We start from the raw sequence: 8,987 nt of genomic DNA, 5'->3' as shown, positions 1-8,987 counted from the left end.
AATAGAAATACTGAAGAACTGGAAAATCAAAAAATCCAGAAATCGAAAAATCTAAAATTTAAAACATTGAACAATTGAAATATCACAAAATTGAAAAATTCGAAAGTCTAAAACTTAAAAATCGAAAAACTGAAAAATTGACAAATCGAAACTCCAGAATTTAAAAAAATTGAAAAATCGGATAACTGAAAAATTGAAACATCGAAAAACTGGAAAATCGAAAAACCAAGAAATCCAAAAATCGAAACATCGAGAAAAAGTAAAAATTGAGAAATTGATAAATTGAGAAATTGTGCAATCAAAACATCCAAACGTCTGAATTCGATAAATAGAGAAATAAAAAAAATTGCACAATTTTAAAAAAGAAAAATTAAAACATCGAAAAGGTGAAACAAAATTAAGAAATCGAAGTATAAAACTGTCGAAAATTTGAGAAATCTAACTAACTAGTTTAACTAAAAATTGAAAATCCAAAAAGTAAAAAAGGGGTGGAAACCCAAAAACTGCAATCTGAAAAATTTAAAAATTGTAAAAACGACGAATTGGAATCGATTGGCCTGAAAATTTGAAAAATTGAATAAACGAAAAATTGGAAAATCGAAAGAAACAACAAAAATTAAGGAATTGAAAAAACAAAAAATTGTGACATAAAATCGAGAAAATGAAAAATAAAAAATCAGGAAAATGCAAAATAAAAATCGGGGTGTTGAAAAATTGAGGGGACGGAAAATTGAAAAAGGGCACAATTAAAAATCGAGAATATGAAAAAAGGAAAAATGAGAAATTGTAATATTGAAAAATTGGAAAATTTGGAAGTCGACAAATTGTAAAATTGAAAAATCAAAAATAAAAAAACGAAAAAGTGTATTTAATTAAAACCAAAAAAAATGTACAAAGTGAAAATCAAACTTGAAAATTTGAAGAAAAATTGCTAAAAACCTGAAAATTTGAAAAATTTAATAAAGGAAAAATTGTAAAATCGAAAGAAACAGCAAAAATAAAGGAAATCAAAAAAAGGAAAATTGTGGTATAAAATCGAAAAAGTGAAAATTAAAAAATTGGGAAAATAAAAAATAAAAATCTTAAACAAAAAATTGGAAAAGGGAAAAATGAAAAATTGAGAAACTGAAAAATCGAAAAATGAAAATCTGTAATATTGAAAAATTGCCAAATTAAAAAATTGCAAATCGAAAAATTGAAAAATTTAGAAGTCAAGAAACTGTAAACTTGAAAAATCAAAAATAAAAAAACGAAAAAGTTTATGATAAAAACTTGAAAAATGTAAAAAGTGAAAATCAAACATGAAAATTTGAAAAATCCTAAGATTAAAAATTAAAAAACTTAAAATTCGAAAATGTGAAAAATAAAAAAAAAGAAATATGTATTGTAAAATCAAAATATTGAAAATTAAAGAAACTGAAAAATTAGAAGACTGGAAATCCAAAAACTGGAAATTGAAAAATTTTAAACGTGGAAAATCATGGAATTGAAAAATGAAACAACAAAAAAATAAAGAAAATAAAGAAACCAAAAATTGTGTTATAAAATGGAGAAACGTCGAGAAAACATAAAATTAGTCATTCGCCAGATGATCTCTTTACTGCGTTATCAGCAAAAAATCTCTAAATCGAATCTTACAATTATCTGACAAAACTGAATATGTTATACCCTTTGAGTATATATATTAAATGGAGGGGGATTAAAGTACTGGAAAGGGAAAGATAGAATGCCGCCATATTGGAAGGTAAACTCATGCGATCTGCGCAGGAACCTACCGTTGACAGTAAACAGCTGTTCGTGATTTTGTAAACATTTTAGCTGTTTATGTGCTGTTTTTTTGGTGTTTGGTATTTTGAATCGTGTTTAGCGACAGCTTAATTTTCAGTCAAAGTGAGTAAATACATTTATTTAGGAATTAACCTAGTAATTGACTTTAGTTGTAGAATTCGTTTCGATATTCGTCTGGTTTTCGTGCTGTAGAAGTTTTACAAAGTCTACCATGGGGAAGAAGTATTGTGCCATTATCCAACAAAAGTGTACGTCACAACGACATAAATTTAATAAACTCATTTTATTTCACAAATATTGTATGTTAATTGCATTAACTAATGACTTCAGTCTAAAACGTGTGTGTCTTCGTGTAATAAAATAAATATTAGCTATCAAACTCGGCGTTTTTTTTTTTTAATTTAATTGCCCAACCATTTTTTTTTGTTGTCAATCATTTTATATCAATTAAAATGACTTAAAGATTGTTAGCATCCCGGCTTTTATTCAAAAAGCGCGCTTGTAATACCTTTGCATATGGCGGCCACTTGTCCTGCAATTTTCGGTGGTGGGGACTACAACACTCCTCCTCCATTTAATATATATACTCAAAGGTTATACCGGACTTCAAGAGCGAGGAAAGTGCTGTCTAAATAACTTTAGACCAATTTTTATAATTCAACAATTTACATTGAGTATCAAATATAAAACACCGATAGCTTTCGAATAATTTTGAATGTGTTGTGCTGATTTTTTTTAATTCCACCAATATTGTCTATTTTGACAAAATGACGAAAGAATCGAAACTTGGAGAGTTATACAAAACGAGTAAAATTTGAAGCCTCTTTTGTCAGGGTAGGTATAATCTCTGTCTTCCCAATTTCACGGTCAACTTCCGACCGAAGGTCCGACGCACTGTGTGACAGAGATCGCAGTAGGTACAGCTGAAAACTTGCAGCAATTTTTTCATCTGCAGCGTTTACTTAACTGACGCTGACGCTGTATATGAATTGTGTAACACAAGTGACTATGTATTTAACATCTATACTCACTGGTAACACTTATTAAAAAACGTATTGATGCAATCTGTTAAGAAAGGTTCGTTGTAGATACCTCTTTTTTAAATTTTTTTCTACGATCACCACTGTAAATCGTCAAGATCACACAACTCGCTAATCATGTATGCGTGTCCTTACGCACAGCGTGCGTAAGAAAAGCAAATCGCACAGTTAGGGATTTTTCGATTTATTCAGTTTAGGTTGGTAGTGAAAATGACAAGACGGACAGGAAAATACAAAATTGTGAAGCACTTGTCAGCGTTACTGTTAATAAAAGAGGCATAATCAAAGAATTTTAAAAGAAGAAAACGAACAAGGTAACATTTATTGCAAAAAATATCAACATTTCTCTCTTTTTACGGATTCTATTTAATTGTAGTCTAAAATGTCTAGCGATAGTGATGAATTAATGTGCACGCTGCCGGAGATAATTGAAAAGGCCAAAACGGCTATCGACAATCTATTGCCCAGAAAGTCGCGTGAAAGATATGAAATCGTCTACCAAAAATTTATGGAATGGAAAATAAAAAATAAAGTAAATTCGTTGTCAGAAAACGTAATGTTGGCATATTTTGAAGAGTTGTCAACTACAATGAAACCATGTCACTATTTCAGAACATAATGTGACTGGATCCTGTAGTCAGAGTACAAGTAGCCACAAAACTAATACTACCGACCATTCCCTTGTGTTTAACAACTGTACAGTGACAATAAACAATTACTACAAATAATTACAATATCTAATAAAACTAAAATGTTAATGTTTATGAATAAAATGATTTTGTCTGTGCTCGTAGAAAAAGTATAGTACATAATTCGAGTTGTAAAGCCCTTACGCACTCATGGAAATACGCACTCGCCGCTTCGCGGCTCGTGCGCAACTTTTTCCATTCGTGCGTAAGATGCTTCTTACAACTCTCATTACGTAATATACTATTTTCGCACTACAAAGTGTACGTTGTAACAGCAATGTAAATGTCGTAATTTTTGCATGTTTTTACTTTTTTTTTACACAGAAAACAGAACTGAAAATCAAATTTTAATATAAGAGGGACAAAATATGTCTAATAAGGATTGTTAAGAAAAAAAAACTATCGTCCTAAGTCAATTTCTCTCGTTTTTACAGAACACTTCAAATGGGATGAAAACTGTCCCAAACCAGGCCGAGTGATACCGCCTTAATTCGACGAAATGAATAACCCTTCGTTTTCCGGATCGGGGGCAAGTGCTAATTAATCGCGAGAACCGGCTAAGGAATTGGGTTTTCGCCGGAGGGACGGCAATTTTATGGAAATTATCTGATAAATAATACCACACAATGTTTTTCCCTTAATGTTGTCTCAACCCCTCCGTTAATTAATTACGAGAGCTCGTCAAGGAATTCCTGTTTTCGCTGGCGGTCCCCAATTTTTATGTAAATTGTCCGCAAAGTTAATTGCGAGAACAAGAATGAGGGCAGTCGATGCAATTTATGGTCGGAACATCATTGCTAAAATTAATACCGTGTCTTACTTTAAAAAGCAATGATAAATACGTGTGCGTCGGCTTTTATTACGTAAAATATTGTTATTGGCTATAAAGACGAGGCCGGATAATTAATTCGTGCAATTATTATTAAGTAGGGAATTATCGTTGCGGCGGATAATTGATGTAAGGTATAAATTTTCAATTAGCGCATTATATGGGACAGATGTGGCGGTTAATGTTGACGAAATCTTTAATGGACAACCGGAATCTCGTAAAGTTGTTGGAATCGGTCTAGAATTGTGTTTTTATTAATTTTTAACGATGATGAGTTGTGTTCAGGTTCGGGGAAGTAGAAGGTGGATTTTATTATTATTATTATTATTAAAAATTAAATTAGGGTGTTGCCAATGTTACGAAAAAAGCGACAATTTTTAAGAGAATTTTTCATTTTTGGCATCTTAAAAATAAAGTTCCATTTTAATTCATATACAATTTGTTGTGTACCGCCTCCATAACCTGTTCTAACTAGGTGGGGGCCATGATTAAATACAGTCGTATTTTACACCAAAAACTACAACGCAATTAAAAATGTTGTTAATGAGCTCTCAGAACTAAAAGATGTTTTCTACGATTTGCAACCACCGGATCACAATGCCGACGATCCAGACTTTTTTATTGCTCTGACTTCCGCTTATTGAATAAAACACTACACTTTATTTTGATTTTCGATGTTGTAATTCACATTTGGTTAATTATAATATGGTTACCATATGGTAATTTGAATTAAAATTTCGCCCTGAAAAAAACAACGGCACGAAATCGCATTTAAATAATTTGAATTTGAAACAAATTCAGTCAAGAAAATCGTTAAACATAGGCTACCATGTGCAAGTTTCGTTCTTTTCTGGTAGTCCGTGACGACGATGACACAGTTTCCCCAACACACGTAGCTAATTCTTGCGGTTTTTCCAAGCAGAAATATGCGAATTTTCGACCGACGCCAACACGTGGTGTAAGTTTGTTTTATTGATTGTAAATTCACAATTCATTGTTAGGATTTTAATCGTTAACTGATTCGAACACAATTTAACAGCCATGCGATTTGTTCATATAAAGTACTTGCTAGGAGATTTCATGAGATTCACTTACTCAGTACTCATCCCTTGTTTATTAAATTATGAATAAGTTTTCTGGATGCTTGTGCAGGATGCGTTTTGTGTTTATTTATCATGTGTTTTGTTTGGGATAAACTGGGGACAGTTCACGATATAAACTCTCAAAGCTAATTGTTTTAAGTAACCAATCACTTGGATCAAGGCATCATTTCACATCACGTAAATTCTTTGTTTGAATCGTTGATAAAGTGACATCATCCAACATAATGTAAATTCTTTGTTTGAATCGTTGATACAGTGTGGCGTAATTTAACATCAGGTAAATTCTTTGTTCTGGCAGCAGCCATCTTGAAAGCGTATTTTCAAACGGAGCACATGGTTGAACTGTAACTTAGTCGAAGTTTTTTTTCTTTTTTTGGTCAGTGGAGGAATAAACGAGGCCGAAAAGGACATAAAAGGCTAAAAGAACGAAGAACTAAAAGGACGAAGAACGAAAAGGACGAAGAACGAAAAGAACGAAGGACGAAAAACGAAAAGGATGAAGGACGAAAAGAACGAAAAGGACGAAGGATGAAAGGACGAAAGATGAAAAGACGAAGGATGAAAGAACAAAAAGGATGAAAGGACGAAAACGACGAAAACGACGAAGGATGAAAAGGACGAAAAGGGAAAAGAATGAAAGGACGAAAAATGAGAGAACGAAGAATAAAAGGACGAAAAGGATGAAAGGACGAAAAGGACGAAAAGGACGAAGGACGAAAAGGACGAAAAGGGAAAAGGACGAAGGACGAAGGACGAAAAGAACGAAAAGGATGAAGGACGAGAAGGACGAAGGACGATGGGCGAAAAGGAAGAAGGACGAAGGACGAAAAGGGCGAAAAACGAAAAGGACGAAGGACGAAAAGGACGAAGGACGAAAAAGACGAAGCACGAAAAGGATGCAAAGGACGAAGGACGAGAGTTGAATGACGAAGGACGAAGGACGAAAGACGAAGGACGAAAAAATGAAGGACGAAAGACGAAGGACGAAAAAATGAAGGACGAAAGACGAAGGACGAAAAAATGAAGGACGAAAAGGACGAAGGAAGAAAAGGACGAAGGAAGAAAAGGACGAAGGACCAAGGACGAAAAGGACGAAAGACGAGGAACGAAGGACGAAGGACGAGGAACGATGGACGAAGGACGAAGGACGAAAAGGATGAAGGACGAAAAGGACGAAGCACGAAAAGGACGAAGGGCGAAAAGGACGAAGGACGAAGGTCGAAAAGGATAAACGACGAAAAGGACGAAGAACGAAGGACGAAAAAGGACGAAGGATGAAAAGGACGAAGGAGGAAAAGGACGAAGAACGAAAAGGACGAAGGACGAAAAGGACAAATGACGAAGGACGAGGAGAGAAAAAAACGAAAAGGACGAATGACGAAATACTTGAGAAACTGAAAAAACGAAAAATTCCAAAATGAAAAATTAAAAAAACGAAAAACAACAAAAGTGAAAATCAAAAAACTCAAAATATCGAACAAATAAAGTTTGAAAAAACGAAAACTTGTAAAATCGAAAAATTAAGAAATAGAAAAATTTTGAAGTTTGAAAGCTGTAAAATCAAAAAATTATAAAACGAAATTATGTAGAATTGAAAAATCGCAAAATTCAAAAATTCGAAAATTGAAAGATTGGAAGGACGAAAGACGAAAAGGACGGAGGACGAAAAGGACGAGGGACGAAAAGGACGAAGGACGAAAAGTACGAAAAGGACGAAGGACCAGGGACGAAAGACGAAAGACGAAAAGAAGGAAGGACGAAAAGGACGAAGGACGAAATACGATTTTTCTCTATCTCACAATTTTAACCTCAGTAATTTTCTTTGTCGTATAATTTAAATTGAACATAAATTTTCATGCTTTGCAGTTCCTAACCTAATATTTATGTCTGCACAAGTTTTACTTCACTCCAGATCTTTTTTGTTTTTATAAATCTTTACTATTTTTTTATGTAAATATTTTGTTGATTAAGGCTTCCATCATATAAAGTATCTGATGTCCAGTCTTAATCTCAGATAAGAATTCTTTGCTGTTTAAAGCTTCACGAGAGTCGAATTGAGAATTTAAATGTTGTTTATTGCTCTTTTGAACTTTAACACTTGTTCAGCTGTAGTTTAATGCCAGAGTTATAGAAACTGAACATTTAAAAATGGAACTGAGGTTAAATAACTCAGAAACACTTAGCGGAAGCGGAGTGCGCGGTTCCTTGACGAGCTGGCGGCCGCGCCATCTGCACAAAAGATGCAGGTCTTGAATAGAAGTCAGGAACGGTCGGGATAACGTGACGCTCGCGGCTTGACCCAATTCAAAACGTTTAATTTGATTTCATTCAAAGTTAGACAAGGTTTTTTTGTAGCTGAGCATTAAGGGGTGTCTTCAACCGGCACAACTTTTTTGTTTTATTTAGCGTTACTTTTTCAAACTTGGAGTCCACCACTTGCATCTGAACGCATTCCGACACAAAAAAAACACAACGTGGGGTTCCACTTTGTTAGACGATCACAGCCAAGGCTAATTTTTTTAATTTTTCAATTCATTTTTTAGGAATTCGAATTTACACGACTTATGCCCATTTGCACCAACGTTAGCAGTAAGCATTGCTTAGCTAAGCAATTCTTAAAAGTAACTACTTCTTAAATTGTACAGTTGTTGCACCGTCACCGCTTAGACTCTACTTAACCAAGTAATACTTAGTTGGGGAATTGTGTAAAAGTTTCATTTCTATTGGCAACACCGACGCTTGTTCGTATACAAACATCAAATATTTTAGGTTAGTTTGTACGTTTGTAGTTGGAATCAGGTTGGAATAATGCTGATATTTATTTTCGCTAACGTTGGTTAGGTGTTTAATAAAAAATGGGCTTAGAATATAGTCAAATACCAGGTCAATATTGTTTAAAACCGGGGGACGGGAAATGAATTTAGAAGAAGTTTTATAACAATTTTTTTTGGGAAATTCATATTAACAAATCTATGCTATATTACTTTTTAATTTGATATTTTATTACATCTCCATGTTATTACGTTTAAATTTATTTTGCTGCTTCTTTTTTATTTCAACGTCTAACACTAAAATTCGCTTTCGCACCAATAATAATTCCATATTTTTTCTCTCTTCGTATTCTTGTTCAGTTGTGTCTCAAATAACTGTAGTTTCTCGCTTCCCTCTGGTGCTTTTTATTGTTCATATGAAAAATAGTTATTTATGCAACTAGTGAGTAAAGTGTATCTTTTTTTCACGAGATGGAAAATTTGCCGCACGAATGTCTTCCGTTAAAAAATGACACGCTACGACACTTTTTCATTTAAATGCCTGAAAAAATGAAATGCTATGACACTTTTTTCACGCTTCTAGTGCCTTGAAATAAACGTATCCTTTATAAACAAAAATTAATAAAAAATGTTCCACTTTTTACGAACGTGAAAAAAAACATGTTATTCTTTACAACAAAACATTGTAACTGTGGTACATACCTTCTTTATATTCATTTTTAAATTGTTAAGACTTTATTTTACACTTCAGATACACTTTTGAGCAC

At 33.3% G+C, this 8,987-nt stretch overlaps 1 long non-coding RNA gene across 1 annotated transcript; it reads left to right on the top strand.

Moving 5' to 3' along the window:
- The first annotated feature begins 1,674 nt into the window (after positions 1 to 1,674).
- LOC135133698 (uncharacterized) lies at positions 1,675 to 2,167 on the top strand. The gene is made up of 2 exons (XR_010281197.1): positions 1,675 to 1,890; positions 1,938 to 2,167. It is a non-coding gene; the product is annotated as an uncharacterized LOC135133698 (long non-coding RNA).
- The last annotated feature ends 6,820 nt before the right edge of the window (positions 2,168 to 8,987 follow it).

Source organism: Zophobas morio, unplaced genomic scaffold, assembly GCF_036711695.1.
Source record: "Zophobas morio isolate AGI-343-1 ecotype UQ-CSIRO unplaced genomic scaffold, CSIRO_AGI_Zmor_V1 ptg000022l, whole genome shotgun sequence".
Taxonomy (NCBI): Eukaryota; Metazoa; Arthropoda; class Insecta; order Coleoptera; family Tenebrionidae; genus Zophobas; species Zophobas morio.
The sequence above is the reverse complement of the archived record's forward strand: the minus strand, read 5'-3'. Positions and strand labels throughout refer to the sequence as shown.